Genomic DNA, 20,788 nt, shown 5'->3' with positions numbered 1-20,788 from the left:
TTCCTTCCGCTACAACTTTTGAACAAGCTATTTAGCTTGTTGTTTCAAACAATGGCTTGTATAGATTTACTTAAGCTTGAAAATGGTTTCTAATAATGTTTAATATGTCTGTAAATTAAAAGTTTGTGAGCTGGTGTACGATTGTAAACTCATCTTTGTGCAAGGTAAACCTACTTCGATCCTGTTGAACCGTGGTTGTATCATGCGGAGACCCGACAGACCAATGTGTGGTTCCGTTTGAGGTGCGTTGAGTTAGTCTCGGCTATATAGCGATGACTAACGCACTTGAGCCGGAATAATTCAGGCAGTTCTGCCACAACATACGTGATTTGGAGGGTCCTTAGCAGAGAATATCTTCGGGACATAGGGCATTGTCTCAGCGCCCATAAGTACCCGGCTCACTCTGTGACACTCAGGTAAATAGTATGGTCACACCTTTGAGTTTTAGAGTGTTGTTATGTACAAAGTGTAGAAAAAGTATGCCTAACAATTGTAATGCCATGAACAAGTGTTTGTTTGCATAATTACATTTTAATGGAGGTTCTTCTATGCAAAATGGGTGGAAATGGAGGGAAAAGTTTAAAAGCATGAGGGTTGTTTTGCAAAAGAAGGTAACTTGTGGTTAAACTGCAAAAACATGAGAAATTACCCTTGGGTATATGTGTAAAAGTAGTTTTATCTATAGGACTTACATAAAGTTTGAAAATATTACTAAGTCTAAAATATCTTCAAAACTGTTGCTCAACTGCAGATGAACCTTAAAGAGAAGTTGTAGAGTTTGAAAAACTATGCACTTTTGCTTTTTGGACCATCTCCATTTGAGCACTGGTTTAAAAGTTACAAGCTCTTTACAGTGAGGTCCCTGTTTTTCTCTGATTTTGCAAAGCAGCCCCCAGCTTCATTCGTTCCCCCTTCTTCTTCCTGGCGCCCCTGCCCCTCTGCTCTGCTTCTGGCGCCCTGCCACCGGCACAGTGAACCGCTCTTGGTCGCCGGCGCCCACCTCCAGCTTCGCCCTCGCCCACGCGTCATCCCCTGCCCATTCACCGCTCTAGCCCCCCCTGCTGGCGCCTTGCCTGCACGCCACGCCGCCTTACGGCACTGCAACGCCGCCGCCGGCGCCTCTGTCGCCGCCGGCGCATCGCGTGACCTCGCCGCCCGGCCTCCGGCCCCAGCCACGTCGCCCCGTTCCCCGGCCGCGCACGCCGCCGTACGCGCGCGCACCGCTGAACCGCGCACGCGCACGGCCGTACCGCGGAGCGCCCGCGCTGCACGGCTCGCCACCCCGCCGCCGCTGGCGCCCCGCCTCGCCGCTCACGCCGTCGCCCTATGCCGCACAGCACCCAGCCCCCTCCCCCACATGCTCAACGCCGCCCTCGGCGCTTGCGCCTTGCCGCACGCCGTGTCGCGACCCGAGCGCCATTAATGGCCGCCCCGGAGCCGCCCCGCCGGCCACCAACCGCCCGCCCGCTCCTCCACCACGGCCGCCTATAAATAGGCCCCACCCCCCCGCACCCCGGCACCGCCACAACCCGCGCCGCCGCCCCCCAGCTCCCTTCCCAGGCCCCCCTCGCCACCCCGCCAGCCCGCACTGCCCACCACCGCCCGCCCCGTCGGCCGGCCGCCTCGCGCCACCCCCGCCCGAAGTAAGGCCCGGAATGGGACCCCCTCCTCCCCCTCTCTCTTTTCCCCTCAACCCCGAGCCGCCCCCGGGCCCCGGCCGCCGGGATTTGGCCGGTGCCGAGCCCCCCTCCCCTCCTCTATTTCCTGCTGGCAAGGGGAGGAAGAAAGGGGCAATTTTGCCCTTAAGCCCCTCCCATTTCCCCTATCCGGTTAAGGGCCCCCACCCTTTGTACACTTTTGCGGGAAGAGCCCCCTCTTTTCTATTTTTCCAAACAAGACCCTTCCACTATGTAGATTTATTTTCAAAGAGACCCCTCATACTTTCTGTCGTACCCCCAATGTTTCTAGGATTCACAAACAAGCCCCTCTCTTTTCAGAAAACTTACAAATAAGCCCCTGGGCCCCTGTTTAACCCCTGAACCCCTCTTTACCTCGTCATTTTATGTGCGAAACGATCTCCGATCGACCCAAAACTTTACCACGCCCTTTCTAGTATAGTTCTAGCCATGCCATTAAGAAACCACCCAAAAATATTACCCCTACCTCCGTAACTAAATTATTTCCGATTCAAGCTCAACGATAAAAGCTTTTAGTTCTTTCGCTTGATTGTATGCCTGTTTGTTTGCGTCGTAGGACACAGAGTGAACGAGGAAGTTCCCGAGTGTGATCAAGCAAACGAGGACCAGTTCTGCGACCCCGAACCCGAGGGACAGTGCTTCGATCAGGACCTCCCGCAAGGACTTGACGATGGCAAGTTCAACTCCACCCTTTGATGCATGTTTCTGCCCTAATTTTTATAAACACAACCCAGTGGCCTGTTTTATAAAATTGCATGGTTTTGCTTACCGAAAACATGGTAGGATAGCCACCCTTGTTCGTGATATCCATACCTTGACCACCTGGTTTTGCAAAGAAAGTGTGTGTGCGTGTGGGAAGGGAGAAAATGTGGTTTTGAAAGATGAGTCAGACGGGATGGATGGCATTTCTGTGTGAATTGCCGTGGGTGTGCTCGTACCTGTGTGGTAGAGCGAAGAAGGGAGATATGCATCTTGTCACCCCTAAGGACCGAGTTGATGTGTCATCTCACCTAGTTTCCTGTCGTGCAAACCACTTGACCGTTGAATGGGCAACGGCTTAGCCTAACCCCACTAGTTAGTCTGATAGCCATCAGGAGAGCTGAGAGCAATGGGTGATCAAGGAGAAGGGGTAAGCTCTGTGTAACTTATGCCCTGGTTAAACCTCGGAGATAGGTCCAATGACCCCTTGATAGATCCCGTGGTGGCTAGTCAGGTCTAGCTAAGGTGGGTAATGGCTTTGTTGGGATCTGCACCGGCACTAAGGTGTTCGTGCTGTGGTACCCCACCTGTGGGTAAAGTTGCACACCTCAACAGAGTTAAAACCTATTCGAATAGCCGTGCCCACGGTATTGGGCAAGTTATGGTGTGGTCACATAACTAGTGTTTCTCTCAGGGAATGGTTGGGCTGGTGTGAGTTGTTTGGTAAGTGTCCGGTTGTCGTGCCATGTGCTACGGCGGACGGAGAGTCCGGTAGCAGCTTAAAACTTGGATCCTGTGTACGGATCAACACTACGTGCTACTTGATGTTTCAAAACTTGTTTTGAAAAATGATTTTAAATGAACCTTTGCATATAACTGAGTTTTCTGCAAATGAACCCTAACCCTATCCTTGGACTGTCCTGTGCATTGATTTCTGATATACCCCCCCCCCGTGGGTGTGATTGGGCTTGCTGAGTACGTCTGTACTCACCCCATTCTTACTTCTTACAGCAGAAGATCCAGACTACATCCCTGAAGATGTCGAGTAGGGTTCCGTCCTGCACCCAGTCTTGCCTGTGGTTGGGCCACCGCTGGAGTTCCGCATGGCGCAAGACTCTGATGATCCTCTTTTCGTAGCCAGTGTAGTAGTGTGGGTTTTAGTTGTAATCCTCACGATAGTGGCGCTTCACTGCCCATTACCGCGTAGAGTTGTACAGTGATGTACCATCTGATGTAATAAAAGTGTTATCAGCCTCCTGGGACTGATAAAGTAACACTTTTAAGCCTTCCCTGATGGGGGATGCTTCAGGTGGTATCAGAGCCGTAGGCTGGCTGTAGGACGTGACCCTAGGAGCGAGACCCCTTTTCAGGCCCGAGGACTTGTTCTGACTTAGATATTTTCTACACAAACACTCACCACTGGTCTTTGCCCTTTTCCAGATGGCTGGCAATGGATGGGTTAACGGAATCTGCCACGCAGAGCCCGGCCTTCCTAAGTTATTATTACTCAGCCTGGAACGCGTTGGGGTTATGGAACCACCAGAGTATGCCTACCGAGAATACATCTTCGGAGGCACCCTTCGGTGCGATATGATGGTCTTTGTGGAGAGGAGCACCCGCTACCCTGATGTGGACCCTTGGTTCATCTCCACCTCTGGCTTTCGCTTCCATGACACCTACCGAAAGGCCGCCCACAAAGCCCTGCGACGACTGCGTGTGATCTACAGGCACCACCTTCAGCGGACTCCTATGGGATTTTTCCCACCCGCTGAGGGAAGAGGACGCACTTGGATTGCCCGAATGAGGGGACTTGGACGAGAAGAAGAAGATCTAGAAGATACGGTCTCCCACCTATCCATCTACCTTACTGGCTTGGATGCGCTCTACCGTGAACAGGCGGCACAACTGAGGCAGCTAATCCATGGGATTGAAAAGATAACCCAGGAGCTTGAGGAACAACGGACAAGAGCCGCAAGCGCCGAGTATTCCTTAGCTGCCCTCCAAGCCCAGGTACAGGAATACGAAAACCGCAGCGGAACGGGTGGATGGATAGAGGAAGAAGAAGAAGAACCCGAGGAAACCCATTGGGATAAAGGTACTCAAACCGAAGATGAGGTGATGGATCCGTGTCTTCCAATGAAGAAGCGCCCTATCAGGATCGAGGAGGAATCCCCATGATAGGATTAGCACTCTAAGCTAGAACCCTACCCTAATAACCCCGTATCCATGAAAACTGTACCCCTGCGTTGCAATAATAAACGTTATCTACTCCCTTTTGTATCTGTGCTAGACTGTTTACCCTGCCCTTGTTTCAGATGGCTGAGGAAGGATGGACCCAGGGCGATTGCCAAGCAGCACCTGGCTTTCCCGGCCTTTTGATCAACACCCTGGAAGGCCTTGGCGTTACAGAACGCCCAAGGTACTACAGCCGAGAGTACGAGCACCATGGTACCCTCCGCTGCAGGGTGATCCTGGTCATCGCCAGGAGCAACCGCCACCCCGACATCCAGCCATGGTGAGTGACTGCCACCGGGTTTAGACACCAGGACACCTACCCTTTGGCCATCAGAAAAGCACTCCGTTATTTGTGCCGGATTTTTGAAGAACACCTCGCCCCCACACCAGCGAAGTCCTTCCCACCGGCCATCAGAACCCCAGTCTGGGAAGCAAGCATGAGAAACCTGGAACAACGTCGCCACGAAGAAGGCCCCCTGTACCAAGTGGCTACCTACCTAGCCGCACTAGACCAACTCTTTGATGAGCAAGCCAACCTTCTAAGGGAGCAGACCCATCGAGCCGAGCAAGCAGAGCTCGCAGTGAGATTGCAGCAGATCCGAGCCGCCCACGCCGAGGCAAGAGCCGCAGCCGCGGTCAGCAGCGAAGCAGTCGCCCAAGAGAGCCTCAGGCAGGCCCGAGACCGGCGTATGCAAAATTGGACCCGAAGTGGAACACCAGTCCCGGCAATTGGGGAAGACCATGTTTTACTCGGGACACCCATCATAGGGTGGGGACCACTCTTTGGAAATTCACAAGCCCCACTTGAGAACCCGGAAAGAGCTGCTACCGCCACGGAAGGAGATGGTGTTGCGCAACCCTCGGTAGATAGAAACCCAGAGAACGGCGGAGGATTGCTCACACTCTCTGCCCCAGAAGAAGCCACGCCCCGCGAGTAAAATAACCGATGCCACCCTAGTGATGTACCCCCAGCTGCTTTTGCATAAGTCGAGCCCTTAGGCATGACCCCGGACGAGTAGTACGAGACTTACCCCTAAGCTGTACCCCCTTCGCAGTAATGAAGTTGTTTGTGCTTGTTGTTTGTGATGTTGTGTGCTGATTTGTTGTGTGCTACTTGTTTATGTGACTACCGGCGGAAGGTAGATTCTTCCTTATATACGAATTAAACAACTTGAACATCACATAATCGTAACTCCACTTTACCCAATCCATAGATGGCTCCCCGAAGCGTCACGAGGGCCTCCCGTAGCCGGAACCCCGCAGCCGCTGGTGCCGGAACGCAGCCCGTTGGACAAAATCTTCCTCAGGGAGAACAAGAAGTAAGCCAGAACCGAGGAGAACATCAAGGAGGAGAGCAACTACCACCACCCCCACCCCTCGGAGACCTGGCACAAATAATACATAACCAGACCCTCATACTGGAGACACTGGCCAACGCCCTCGTTAACCGGCAACCATGAGGGCAGAACATAAATGACAAGCTGATAGCTTTTCTGAGGACCAAGCCACCCACCTTTGCTGGATCCTGCAACCCTCTGGATGCTGACGACTGGTAACGAGTAATTCAGAGGAAACTCGAACCGTTCGAATGCCAGGACCGAGACAAAGTCCTTCTGGCAGCCCACCAACTCACCGGAACAGCATTATCCTGGTGGGAAAATTATTGTGCTGCAGCCGAGGATGCCTCTACCATCACTTGGGAGGAATTCGTGAAGGAGTTCCGCCGTTATCACATCCCCTCGGCCACCATGAAGCACAAGGCGGACGAATTCCGCGCACTGCAGCAAGGAAGTATGACGGTGGAAGAATACACTCACCGGTTCATAGAGTTGTCCCGTTATGCACCGGAGGAAGTGAACGACGATGACAAGAAACAAGACATGTTCAAGAAGGGACTAAACCCTGAACTCCGGACCTTGCTTGCCCCTCAGATCTATCCTGACTTCAATACCCTAATGAACAAGGCTATCCTTACGGAGAGGGCCAAAACCGAAGAGAGGAAGGATAACAAACGCAAATTCCTGGAAAGTAAGGCCCGCCAACAGGACCGATCCCAAAAGCCGAGGAACTTCAGCTACACTTCACCAAGATCTCAGGCTCCAATGCAGTATAGGACTCAGTCCCAAGTGACAGGACCACGGGCCCCTGAAGCACAGCCTAAAAGCCAGAATACCATGAGGGCCCCGCAGAGCAATACAAGCCTGGTCGCCTCTGACAACAGCAATGTTAGGGCCTGTTTCAACTGCCGTGAGACAGGGCATTTCATTGCCAATTGCCCTTATGCCAAGAATAAGCCGGCTACATCGGCCTTCTCCAACACGGTGAATGGGCCCAGACCAGCCCTAACCGGTGCCAACCGAGTGCCCATCCGCAACAACGACAACAGCCAGCAGATGAAGCAGCCCTAGCAATCATTTGGACGAGCCCGCGTTAATCACATCGACGTGCAGGAGGCTCAAGAAGCTTAGGGCATAGTGCTCGGTGAGTACCTAGTCAACTCAGCTCTGGCAACAGTACTATTTGATTCTGGAGCATCGCACTCGTTTATATCCTCAAGCTGTGTGGAGAAACACAAAATACCTACAGTACTACTAAAAACACCCCTATTAACCCGGACGCCTGGAGACGACATCAATTGCCAATTAGGTTGTCCACGGGTAAGGATCAATTTAAGTGGGGTAGACTTTCTAGCGGACTTGGTAGTACTTAAGTCTGGGGGAATAGACGTGATCCTTGGAATGGACTGGTTAAGCCGACACAATGGTCTCATAGGCTGTACCGATAAAGTGGTACACTTAACAAACCCCGAAGGAGTACGAGTGATCTGCCATACCCGGGATAGTAAGTTTGACCCAATGGTGTTTAGCATGGGAGCCAAGCCCTTAGAAGGAGTCCCGATAGTAAACGAATACCCAGATGTCTTTCCCGAAGAACTTCCCGGAATGCCACCGGACAGGGATATAGAGTTTGTCATCGACCTTATTCCTGGAACCTCCCCTATAGCCAAGAGACCCTATAGGATGGCGGCCTCTGAGTTGACAGAATTGAAGAAGCAACTAGAAGAGCTGCAACAAATGGGTTTCATCAGACCAAGCTCGTCGCCATGGGGAGCCCCAGTTCTGTTTGTCAAAAAGAAAGATGGGAGTATGAGGTTGTGTGTAGATTACCGAGCACTGAATGAGGTTACCATTAAGAATAAGTACCCCCTTCCCAGGATTGATGACCTTTTCAATCAGCTAAAAGGAGCCAAGTACTTTTCCAAGATCGACCTAAGGTCGGGGTACATCCCTAAGACAGCTTTTGTCACCCGCTACGGGCAGTTTGAGTTCACCGTAATGTACTTCGGACTAACCAATGCCCCTGCCTATTTTATGAACCTCATGAACAAAGTATTTATGGACGAGCTGGATAAGTTTGTCGTAGTCTTTATCGACGACATACTTATCTACTCCAAGAGTATTCAGGAGCATGAGCAACATCTGCGGGTTGTGTTAGAAAAGCTGAGAACACATAGGCTATATGCCAAGTTTAGCAAGTGTGAATTCTGGCTGGAGAGAGTAGCTTTCCTTGGCCACATTCTGACCACGGAAGGCGTAGCAGTGGACCCAGAAAAGGTCGAAGCAGTTTCCAACTGGCAGCGACCGACTAATGTTAGCGAAATCAGAAGTTTTCTTGGATTAGCTGGGTACTATCGGAGATTCATTGAGGGATTCTCTAAGATAGCCCGACCCATGATAGAACTTCTTAAGAAGGAGAAGAAGTTCGCTTGGACGGAATCTTGTGAGAGAAGTTTTTAAGAACTGAAGCAGAGGTTGACAACCACCCCAGTGCTGACCCTACCGGACATTCATCGGGACTTTGTCATTTATTGTGACGCATCCCGACAAGGATTAGGGTGTGTACTGATGCAAGACGGGAAAGTCATTGCATATGCTTCCCGCCAACTCAGGACTCATGAGCAGAATTATCCGACCCATGATTTGGAATTAGCAGCCGTAGTGCATGCCCTTAAGATTTGGAGACACTACCTGATTGGAAATAAGTGTGAGGTTTACACCGACCACAAGAGTCTGAAGTATATCTTCACCCAGCCGGATTTAAACCTAAGGCAAAGAAGATGGTTGGAGTTGGTCAAGGACTACAATATGGAAATTCAGTATCACCCCGGGAAAGCAAACGTAGTAGCCGATGCCTTAAGTCGAAAATCCTATGGGCCCAAAAATGACCATCTGCGCGAGGAAATGGCACGATTAAATGTGCACATGGTTCCTCAAGGTTCCAGCCAAGTGCTAAACGTCCAATCAACACTAGAGGATAGGATTAGAGAGGCCCAAAGCTCGGATCAGGAGTTAATGAAGATCTGTAAACAAACCGGAGAAAACAAAGCACCAGGTTTTAGAGTGGACGATGAGGGAACGTTGTGGTACGAAGATAGGATTTGCGTACCCCAGAGTGGAGACTTCCGGCAGATAATCATGGACGAAGCCCATAACTCAGCCTACTCCATCCACCCAGGATCCACCAAAATGTATATGGACATAAGGCAAAAATATTGGTGGAATGGAATGAAGGCGGATATTGCACGATTTGTGGCTCATTGTGATACTTGTCAAAGGATCAAGGCCGAACATCAAAAGCCAGCAGGATTATTGCAACCTCTACCCATTCCTGTTTGGAAATGGGATGAGATAGGAATGGACTTTGTAGTGGGTCTACCCCGAACACAGAAAGGACACGATTCCATATGGGTAATAGTGGACCGACTCACTAAATCGGCACATTTCATACCCGTACGAACTAATTACGGTGGAGAAAAGCTGGCAAAGCTTTATGTAGAGAACATAGTAAAGTTACATGGAGTGCCTAGCAGAATTGTCTCAGATAGAGGAACCCAATTCACCTCTAGGTTTTGGAAAAGCCTGCATAAAGCCATGGGCACTAAGTTAGATTTCAGCTCCGCATATCACCCACAGACGGATGGTCAAACCGAGAGGGTAAATCAGATTATGGAAGATATGCTGAGAGCATGCGTCCTGACCTACGGAAAGGATTGGGAGCAAAGTCTGCCCTATGTAGAATTTTCGTACAATAATAGTTATCAAGCTAGCTTGGGCATGTCGCCGTTCGAAGCCCTCTATGGAAGAAAGTGCAAAACTCCCCTGATGTGGTCAGAAGTTGGAGAACGTGCACTAATAGGACCCGCACTTATCAAGGAAGCAGAGGAAAAAGTAGCGGAGATCCGCGAGAAGTTGAAAGCGGCTCAATCCCGGCAAAAGAACTACGCGGATAAGAAAAGGCGAGAAATAAGTTTCAACCCAGGAGATTTTGTTTATCTCAAGGTCTCACCTATTCGAGGAACGCGAAGGTTTCAGGTACAAGGAAAATTGGCCCCTCGATACATTGGACCGTATCGAGTTCTGAAGAAAGTCGGAGCGGTAGCATACCGACTGGAGTTACCAGAAGAAATGTCGTATATACACCCAGTGTTTCATGTCTCACAATTAAGGAGGTGTTTGAGAGTATCCGAGGGAGAACACGTGCCGATGGAAACAATAGATCTGCAGCCGGATCTGCGATACCAGGAAGTGCCGGTCAAAATTCTGGACATTGTCACTAGGAGGACGAGAAACTCTGAAGTACGGATATGCAGGGTTCAATGGAGCAGACATGGAGTAGAAGAAGCGACATGGGAACGCGAAGAGGCTTTAAAGAAGGAATTTCCCCATCTGTTTAGGAGCCAGCCGAATCTCGAGGACGAGATTCATTTAAGTGGGGTAGGTTTGTGACGCCCTGAAAATTCGCCAAATTAAATCGCGTGCTAGGATGTTTCGTTTAAAAACCGCTCGTCGTCAAAACCCTAGCCCTAACCCCTTCCGACCGACACCGAGCTTGACCACTGCCCCGCACCGCTCGGCGGCCCGACGACCGCGCGTGACCGCTTTCCGCAATCAGCGCCGACGCAATCCCTTTCTCCTTGCACAGCGCGAATAACGCGCGTGCGTGGCCGACCGGCCGCGGTCGCCGCCGCGATCGGCGCCGACGCGACCCCCCTTCCCTTTCTCTTCCCTCTTGCTCTCTCCTTTTTCCTTTTTTTCTTTTCTCTCTCATTTCTTCTCTCTTCTTTCTTTCCTTTTTCCTCTCTTTCTTTTCTCTCTTTTTCTCTTTTCCCTCCTCTACTCCTGAGCGCCGCTCAGCCCACGCCACCCCCCCTCCTGCTTGGCTTCCGAGCCACGGCCACCTCTTTCCCTTCGCGCGCACGCACGGCCCACGCACGCACGCCCAGCGCGTGCATCGCGTGACCGCGCCGCCCGCCGTGCCGCTCGTCGCTCGCCACGCCGCCCGGCCTCCGGCCCCAGCCACGTCACCCCGTTCCCCGGCCGCGCACGCCGCCGTACGCGCGCGCACCGCCGAACCGCGCACGCGCACGCGTCCGGCCCACGCGCACGCGCACGGCCGTACCGCGGCGCGCACGCGCTGCACGGCTCGCCGCCCCGCCGCCGCTGGCGCCCCGCCTCGCCGCTCGCGCCGTCGCCCTGTGCCACACAGCACCCAGCCCCCTCCCCCACATGCTCGACGCCGCCCTCGGCGCTTGCGCCTTGCCGCACGCCGTGTTGCGACCCGAGCACCATTAATGGCTGCCCCGGAGCCGCCCCGCCGGCCACCAGCCGCCCGCCCGCTCCTCCACCACGGCCGCCTATAAATAGTCCCCCCCGCACCCCGGCACCCCCACAACCCGTGTCGCCGCCCCCCAGCTCCCTTCCCAGGCCCCCCTCGCCGCCCCGCCGGCCCGCACTGCCCACCACCGCCCGCCCCGTCGGCCGGCCACCTCGCGCCACCCCCGCCCGAAGTAAGGCCCGGAATGGGACCCCCTCCTCCCCCTCTCTCTTTTCCCCTCAACCCCGAGCCGCCCCCGGGCCCCGGCTGCCGGGATTTGGCCGGCACCGAGCCCCCCTCCCCTCCTCTATTTCCTGCTGGCAAGGGGAGGAAGAAAGGGGCAATTTTGCCCTTAAGCCCCTCCCATTTCCCCTATCCGGTTAAGGGCCTCCACCCTTTGTACACTTTTGCGGGAAGAGCCCCCTCTTTTCTATTTTTCCAAACAAGACCCTTCCACTATGTAGATTTATTTTCAAAGAGACCCCTCATACTTTATGTCGTACCCCCAATGTTTCTAGGATTCACAAACAAGCCCCTCTCTTTTCAGAAAACTTACAAATAAGCCCCTGGGCCCCTGTTTAACCCCTGAACCCCTCTTTACCTCGTCATTTTATGTGCGAAACGATCTCCGATCGACCCGAAACTTTACCACGCCCTTTCTAGTATAGTTCTAGCCATGCCATTAAGAAACCACCCAAAAATATTACCCCTACCTCCGTAACTAAATTATTTCCGATTCAAGCTCAACGATAAAAGCTTTTAGTTCTTTCGCTTGATTGTATGCCTGTTTGTTTGCGTCGTAGGACACAGAGTGAACGAGGAAGTTCCCGAGTGTGATCAAGCAAACGAGGACCAGTTCTGCGACCCCGAACCCGAGGGACAGTGCTTCGATCAGGACCTCCCGCAAGGACTTGACGATGGCAAGTTCAACTCCACCCTTTGATGCATGTTTCTGCCCTAATTTTTATAAACACAACCCAGTGGCCTGTTTTATAAAATTGCATGGTTTTGCTTACCGAAAACATGGTAGGATAGCCACCCTTGTTCGTGATATCCATACCTTGACCACCTGGTTTTGCAAAGAAAGTGTGTGTGCGTGTGGGAAGGGAGAAAATGTGGTTTTGAAAGATGAGTCAGACGGGATGGATGGCATTTCTGTGTGAATTGCCGTGGGTGTGCTCGTACCTGTGTGGTAGAGCGAAGAAGGGAGATATGCATCTTGTCACCCCTAAGGACCGAGTTGATGTGTCGTCTCACCTAGCTTCCTGTCGTGCAAACCACTTGACCGTTGAATGGGCAACGGCTTAGCCTAACCCCACTAGTTAGTCTGATAGCCATCAGGAGAGCTGAGAGCAACGGGTGATCAAGGAGAAAGGGTAAGCTCTGTGTGACTTATGCCCTGGTTAAACCTCGGAGATAGGTTGAATGACCCCTTGATAGATCCCGTGGTGGCTAGTCAGGTCTAGCTAAGGTGGGTAATGGCTTTGTTGGGATCTGCACCGGCACTAAGGTGTTCGTGCTGTGGTACCCCACCTGTGGGTAAAGTTGCACACCTCTGCAGAGTTAAAACCTATTCGAATAGCCGTGCCCACGGTATTGGGCAAGTTATGGTGTGGTCACATAACTAGTGTTTCTCTCAGGGAATGGTTGGGCTGGTGTGAGTTGTTTGGTAAGTGTCCGGTTGTCGTGCCATGTGCTACGGCGGACGGAGAGTCCGGTAGCAGCTTAAAACTTGGATCCTGTGTACGGATCAACACTACGTGCTACTTGATGTTTCAAAACTTGTTTTGAAAAATAATTTTAAACGAACCTTTGCATATAACTGAATTTTCTGCAAATGAACCCTAACCCTATCCTTGGACTGTCCTGTGCATTGATTTCTGATATACCCCCCCCCCCACCGTGGGTGTGATTGGGCTTGCTTAGTACGTCTGTACTCACCCCATTCTTACTTCTTACAGCAGAAGATCCAGACTACATCCCTGAAAACGTCGAGTAGGGTTCCGTCCTGCACCCAGTCTTGCCTGTGGTTGGGGCACCGCTGGAGTTCCGCATGGCGCAAGACTCTGATGATCCTCTTTTCGTAGCCAGTGTAGTAGTGTGGGTTTTAGTTGTAATCGTCGCGATAGTGGCGCTTCACTGCCCATTACCGCGTAGAGTTGTACGGTGAGGTACCATCTGATGTAATAAAAGTGTTATCAGCCTCCTGGGACTGATAAAGTAACACTTTTAAGCCTTCCCTGATGGGGGGACGCTTCACATCTATTGGGAGATCTGTCTTTTGAGACACTGCAAGCTCTTATCCGATTCATGAACGTGCAGCATCATTATCAGTTGCTGCAACGTCGGAGCATGAACCAGTTGTCCACCTTAGCTCAAGCTCACCATGGAACTATCACCCAGCAGCTTGATGAGCTGAATGAGCTTCACACGATCACAAATGCCCAAGTTGACCTGTTGGCCCAGCGCGACATGATCATCAACAACCAAGAAAACCAAATCCACGAGAGGGAGACAGTTATTGCCCAGCGCAATACCATTATTGAGTTCCTCCAGGATAAGGTTCAAGATCTCACCATTGAGCTTGATGATGCTGTCAACCATATCAATGACCTCCATGAGCAGCCCGCACCACCAGTAGTGCCAGAAGAAAATGAGAGTGAGGAAGAAGAAGAAGAAGAGCCAGAAGAAATAGAAGGAGAATTGAGTCTTGACTCCGAACACGGTGATCCCGCCCCAAATCCCTAATTCAACCACTCTTCTTCCGGAAGAGTATCATCAGTGGGAAACCTTGATGACTTTTAGCCCGTCGCTCTCCTCGCTGTACTGGATGTAACCTAGGTGGTGTGTAGTTTATCTAGTTATAGAGCCACTTGTTGTATGTGTGGCATAGGCAAAGGTTTGTGATAGTTTGAGTATGTTGATGTGAGATGTAAGGATATCAGTATCTGTAGTAATCTAAATCCTGTGTTTGGTTACCCGGTTCAATATCCTTGTATCTGCTATAAGTGGCTTGAATGGAACATATGCATTACATTTCCGTTTGATAATTGCATATTATCTGAAATTGGAGTAAGATTATGGTTGATAATGGATATGTCCTTTATTTCAGATGGTTGGAGCTACTCGTGGAACCCCGGAAGGATACCGGGCAGGTCAGCCTGGTAGTTCTCAGCAACCACCACCGCCACCTCCCAACCTGGCCGAGGTTATGGCCTGGCAAACTGAGCTTCTTAATTAACTGGTGCAAGCTCAAATGGGCCACTTTCAGCAGCAACCTCGAGGCCGAGGTGAACCCCTGTCGGCCAGTTACCAGGATTTCCTCAGCACTCAACCGCCATTATTCCATAAGGCCGATGAGCCTTTGGACGCAGACGCCTGGCTGCGAACTATTGAGTCCAAGTTCGCCTTACTACTAGCCCCATGTTCAGATGAGAATAAGGTGCTCTTCGTAGCTCAGCAACTCAGAGGACCCGCCCGTTTATGGTGGGATCAGTTTCATGCCATGCAAGCTGCCGATCATGTCGTCACCTGGGATGAGTTTCGAACTGCGTTCCGAGCGCATCACATACCAGCGGGACTCATTGAGCGGAAGCTCAATGAATTTTTGAGTTTAACACAAGGTACCCGCACCGTTACGCAATATGCACATGTTTTTAATCACCTATGCCAGTATGCGGGATCTCATGCGGACACTGATGCCCGCAAATGTGATCGCTTCCGCCGGGGCCTAAACACCAAACTTAAAGAGGGCCTGTTTAGATCGCGTGTAAAAGCAAAAACGTGTAAACGCAAAATGGCACGTGTAAACGCAAAAAAGTCGTAAACGCAAAAAAGCCGTAAACGCAAAATTTTCGAAGGAATCTTGCCAATTTGAAGTACTAAATGAAGTTTATTTATAAAACTTTTTGCATGGATGGGCTGTAAATCGCGAGATGAATCTAATGAGCCTACTTAATCCATATTTGCAACAGTGATGCTACAGTAACCATCCGCTAATTATTGCTTAATCATGGATTAATTAGCATCATTAGATTCGTCTCGCGATTTACAGCCCATCTGTGCAAAAAGTTTTGTAAATAGACTTCATTTAGTACTTCAAATTGGCAAGATTCCGTCGCAAAAAAATTTTGCGTTTACAGGGCCCAAATGCCAAAAAAATGCGCCAGTCCGTTTAGATGCGTAAAGACAAAAACGCTGTAAACGCAAAAAAATTTTGCCTTTACGTGAGGAACTAAACAGGCCCAGAATGGCTGAATTTGGTGAAGGCCGACAATTTTAATGAGTTGGTCAATATGGCCATTACTCAAGAGGATTGCATTGCCGCCCACCGAACAGAGAAGAAACGGAAGGCACCTACAGGACCTGCAACTTCACAGTTGCCAAGGTATCGGTTGTCCCGAGTAATGCCCCTCGAGCTCCGCCTCGAGGCAATTTACCTGGCAGATGGGTAGCCCGACCTCCCCAACAAGCACAATTCAACCGACCACCACTGCCACAAAATCAGCAACAACCCCAACAAGGTCTGCGGCCGAGCTTTCCGCCAGCTACTCCAGGAAACAACAATTATCGCTATTTCAATTGCGGAAGCCCATCCCACTTCATCAAGGATTGCCCTCAACCTAGGAAATCTTTCCAAGGGCAAATATCTAATCCAACCAACAAGGGTAAGGGCAAGAGGCAAGTGGTGCAGGTCCGTCAAGGGAGGGTGAATCGCACCACACTCTCCGAACTTCCTGAAGGGACACCGATAATGACTGGTACATTTTCTATCAACCATCATCCTGTTACTGTTCTTTTTGATACCGGTGCCACCCATAGTTTTATCAGTACAAAGTTTGGGACTAAGATAGGTCTGGATATCTATCCTGTTAATGGAGTATATATAATAACAACTCCGGGTGGTAACATCTCCTCAAACCAAGTTTGTAGATGTGTGCCAATTCAGATGGGTAATAATCTGATGAGGATAGATTTACTGCTATTAGACCTAAAAGGAATGGATGTTCTTTTAGGAATGAATGGGATGACCCAGTACCATGTATCTATAGATATCCCTTCTCGCACAGTGGAAATAGGTTCACCAGAAAATGAGCGTACCCTTCTTTATCTTCCACCATCAAAGTCCTTCAACTCTTGCACCTATGCTACATCTGGGGTCAAGCTAGAGAATATTCCAATTGTCTGTGAATATCCAGATGTTTTCCCAGATGATTTACCTGGAATACCCCCAGACAGAGATATCGAGTTCATTATAGAACTCCAACCTGGTACAGCCCCTATTTCTAAGAGACCTTACCGTATGCCTCCTAATGAGTTGGCCGAATTAAAAACCCAACTCCAAGATCTCTTAGACAAAGGTTTCATTCGTCCAAGTGCCTCACCATGGGGTTGTCCAGCCCTGTTTGTGAAAAAGAAAGACAATAGTTTAAGGTTGTGTGTCGATTACCATCCTCTCAATGCGGTGACCATTAAAAATAAGTATCCTTTACCCCGCATTGACATTCTGTTCGATCAACTCGCCGGAGCTAAGGTATTCTCTAAGATTGATCTTCGTTCCGGCTACCACCAAATTAAGATTCGGCCCAGTGATGTTCCAAAAACAGCTTTCTCCACTCGGTATGGTCTATATGAGTATCTTGTCATGTTGTTTGGTCTCACTAATGCTCCAGCCTATTTCATGTACCTCATGAATTCCGTCTTCATGCAAGAACTCGACAAGTTTGTTGTGGTCTTCATTAATGACATCTTGATCTATTCTAAAACTCCAGAAGATCATGCCAAGCATCTTCATGTCATCCTTCAATGATTAAGAGACCACCACCTGTACGCCAAATTCTCTAAATGTGAGTTTTGGCTAGATACAGTCAAATTCCTGGGCCATACCATTTCTGGTGATGGAATATTCGTCGATCCCAGTAAAGTACAAGAAGTGATGGATTGGAAACCCCCGACCTCCATCCATCAGATTCGTAGTTTTCTCGGTCTAGCTGGCTATTATCGTTGTTTCATTCCTGACTTTTCCAGAATAGCCAAACCTATGACCGAACTACTGAAGAAAGGTGTGAAATTCTCCTGGGATCAAAAATGCGAAGATACATTTCATATTCTTAGAGATCGTCTTACGACTGCTCCAGTCTTAGCTCAACCAGATGCCTCAAAACCTTTTGACATCTATTGTGATGCATCGGGAACTGGACTTGGTTGTGTACTTATGCAAGACAACTGAGTGATTGCATATGCATCACAAGCACTGAGGGTTCATGAACAGAACTACCCTACTCATGATCTCGAACTTGCAGCTGTTATTCATGCCCTAAAGATCTGGAGACACCATCTGATGGGTACGAAGTGTCATATATACACTGATCATAAAAGCCTCAAGTATATCTTTACCCAGGCAGATCTGAATATGAGGCAAAAGCGTTGGCTAGAACTTATCAAAGATTATGATTTGGAAGTCCATTATCATCCTGGCAAGGCCAAAGTCGTTGCGGATGCCCTTAGTCGCAAAGCGCATTGTTCTTGCCTATCCGTTGAAGCATTCAACGAGACTCTCTGTTGGGAAATGAGCAAGCTCAACCTAGAGATCATTTCCCAAGGTGACTTAAACCATCTTTCGGTTGAAGCCACACTTAGAGATAGTATTGTTCTAGCGCAACAGCGTAATAAAGGGGTCAGAATCATTAAATAGAAGATAACGCAAGGAGAAGGGAAGTATAAATGCTTCCAAGTAGATCCTAAAGGAGTTTTATGGTTCAACGAACGTATTGTTGTACCCAAGAACCATAGGCTCCGTAAGCAAATAATGGACTAGGCCCACCTGTCCAAATTTTCTATGCATCCTGGTAGTACGAAGATGTATCAAGATCTGAAACAGAACTTTTGGTGGACTCGTATGAGATGAGAGATTGCCAAATATGTGTCGAAATGTGATATCTGCTAAAGAGTCATAGCCAGTCATTTAAAGACTGCTGGTATCCTTCAACCTCTACCCATTCCCTCGTGGAAGTGGGAGGATATCAGTATGGACTTTATTGTTGGCCTGCCCAACACTTCTCACAGGCATGACTCTATTTGGGTAATCGTTGATCGATTAACCAAGACTTCACATTTCCTTCCCGTGTATACCACATATAATGCCAAAAGGTATGCCGAGATTTATCTCGATCAAATTGTTCGTCTTCATGGAGTACCTAAGACGATCATTTCTGATCGGGGAGCACAATTCATTGCCCGATTCTGGGAGCAGCTTCAAGATGCTCTTGGAACTAAATTAATTCGAAGCTCCGCCTATCATCCTCAAACAGATGGACAGACTGAAAGGATAAACCAGATTCTAGAAGATATGATTAGAGCTTGTGTACTTCAATTTGATAAAAACTGGGATAAATACTTGTCACTAGCAGAATTCTCTTATAATAATAGCTATCAGACAAGTATTAAGATGGCCCCATTTGAAGCGTTATACGGTCGCCGATGCCGAACTCCTTTGAGTTGGTCACAAACCGGCGAGCGTAAAATTTTTGGGCCCGACCTAGTTACAGAAGCAGAGGATAAAGTAAGGCTTATCCAGAACAATCTAAAGGCCGCCCAATCTCGACAGAAAAGTTATGCAGATATACGAAGAAGACCATTACAAGTTCAAACCGGAGACTTCGTATATCTTCGAGTATCTCCTACCCGAGGTGTTCAAAGGTTCGGTGTAAAAGGAAAACTTGCTCCTCGATACATCGGGCCCTTTGAAATCCTTGAAGTCTGTGGACCTGTAGCTTATCATCTTCAACTTCCTCCTCAACTAGCGGCCATTCATAATATCTTCCATGTATCCCAACTCAGGAAGTGTGTTAAGATTCCTACCGAAATCATCGATTCCCAAGCTATTGAAATCGAACCTGATCTGACTTATACAGAGCATCCAATCAGAATACTAGACACTAAAGAGAGAAGCACCAGAAGAGAAACCATCAGAATGTACAAGATTCAGTGGAACCATCACACGGAAGAAGAAGCAACATGGGAAACCGAATCTTATCTCCAGCATAACTTTCCCGACTTCTTCCAAGCCAACCTCTGAGCTTAATCATTCCATTCTATCCTGTTCCGGAATCTCGGGACGAGATTCTTTTTAGGGGGGAAGGCTGTGACACTCAGGTAAATAGTATGGTCACACCTTTGAGTTTTAGAGTGTTGTTATGTACAAAGTGTAGAAAAAGTATGCCTAACAATTGTAATGCCATGAACAAGTGTTTGTTTGCATAATTACATTTTAATGGAGGTTCTTCTATGCAAAATGGGTGGAAATGGAGGGAAAAGTTTAAAAGCATGAGGGTTGTTTTGCAAAAGAAGGTAACTTGTGGTTAAACTGCAAAAACATGAGAAATTACCCTTGGGTATATGTGTAAAAGTAGTTTTATCTATAGGACTTACATAAAGTTTGAAAATATTACTAAGTCTAAAATATCTTCAAAACTGTTGCTCAACTGCAGATGAACCTTAAAGAGAAGTTGTAGAGTTTGAAAAACTATGCACTTTTGCTTTTTGGACCATCTCCATTTGAGCACTGGTTTAAAAGTTACAAGCTCTTTACAGTAAGGTCCCTGTTTTTCTCTGATTTTGCAAAGCAACCCCCAGCTTCATTCGTTCCCCCTTCTTCTTCCTGGTGCCCCTGCCCCTCTGCTCTGCTTCTGGCGCCCTGCCGCCGGCACAGTGAACCGCTCTTGGTCGCCGGCGCCCACCTCCAGCTTCGCCCTCGCCCACGCGTCATCCCCTGCCCATTCACCGCTCTAGCCCCCCTGCTGGCGCCTTGCCTGCACGCCACGCCGCCTTACGGCACTGCAACGCCGCCGCCGGTGCCTCTGTCGCCGCCGAGCCTCTGTGGTTCATTCCCCCCCCCCGTAGCAACCCCAAACTGAAGCCCTGCTCGCCGTGCTCCTTTTCCCCACCTCAATTGCCTATAAAAGGGCGCCCCGGACCTCCTCGTGCGCGCACAGAACCTTGGCGCCTCCTCCATTAGCGCCGCCGAGCTTCGGGTCACCGTGGAGCTCTCCCCTCCGCCCTCTCCCTCCCCAAACCGACTGCACCATTAGCTTCCTCGTCCTCCACTGCAGCTCCCCAGCCCGGCCTTTCCCTCCCCTGCACGCCGGAGCTCCACCGTCGCCGCTCACCTCCGGCCGCCGGCTCGGCCTCCCGTGGACAGCGCTCCTCCGGTCACCTCGAGCCCCTCCAAGACCACCGGTGTGTAGCTCAGGGTTCCCTCATGCTCTCCCTCCCCTTGCCCCTCACCGCTGGCGAGCCCTATGGCCGGAATTTTGGCCGGACCCGAGCCCCCACCGCCGGCCATGGCCATTGGACTTGATTGCAGCGATTGAGTTCTTTCCAGGGGGTTATCTGTTAAATGTAGGGACTGGTTTGTAAAAGAGTGGCTGTTATTTCATGTGTGTGCATGTTCTGTCTTATAAAATTCATAGCAATTCACAGAAAATTTCAAAAATGGCAAAACT

Source organism: Panicum hallii, chromosome 6 (assembly GCF_002211085.1).
Source record: "Panicum hallii strain FIL2 chromosome 6, PHallii_v3.1, whole genome shotgun sequence".
Taxonomy (NCBI): Eukaryota; Viridiplantae; Streptophyta; class Magnoliopsida; order Poales; family Poaceae; genus Panicum; species Panicum hallii.
The sequence above is the reverse complement of the archived record's forward strand: the minus strand, read 5'-3'. Positions refer to the sequence as shown.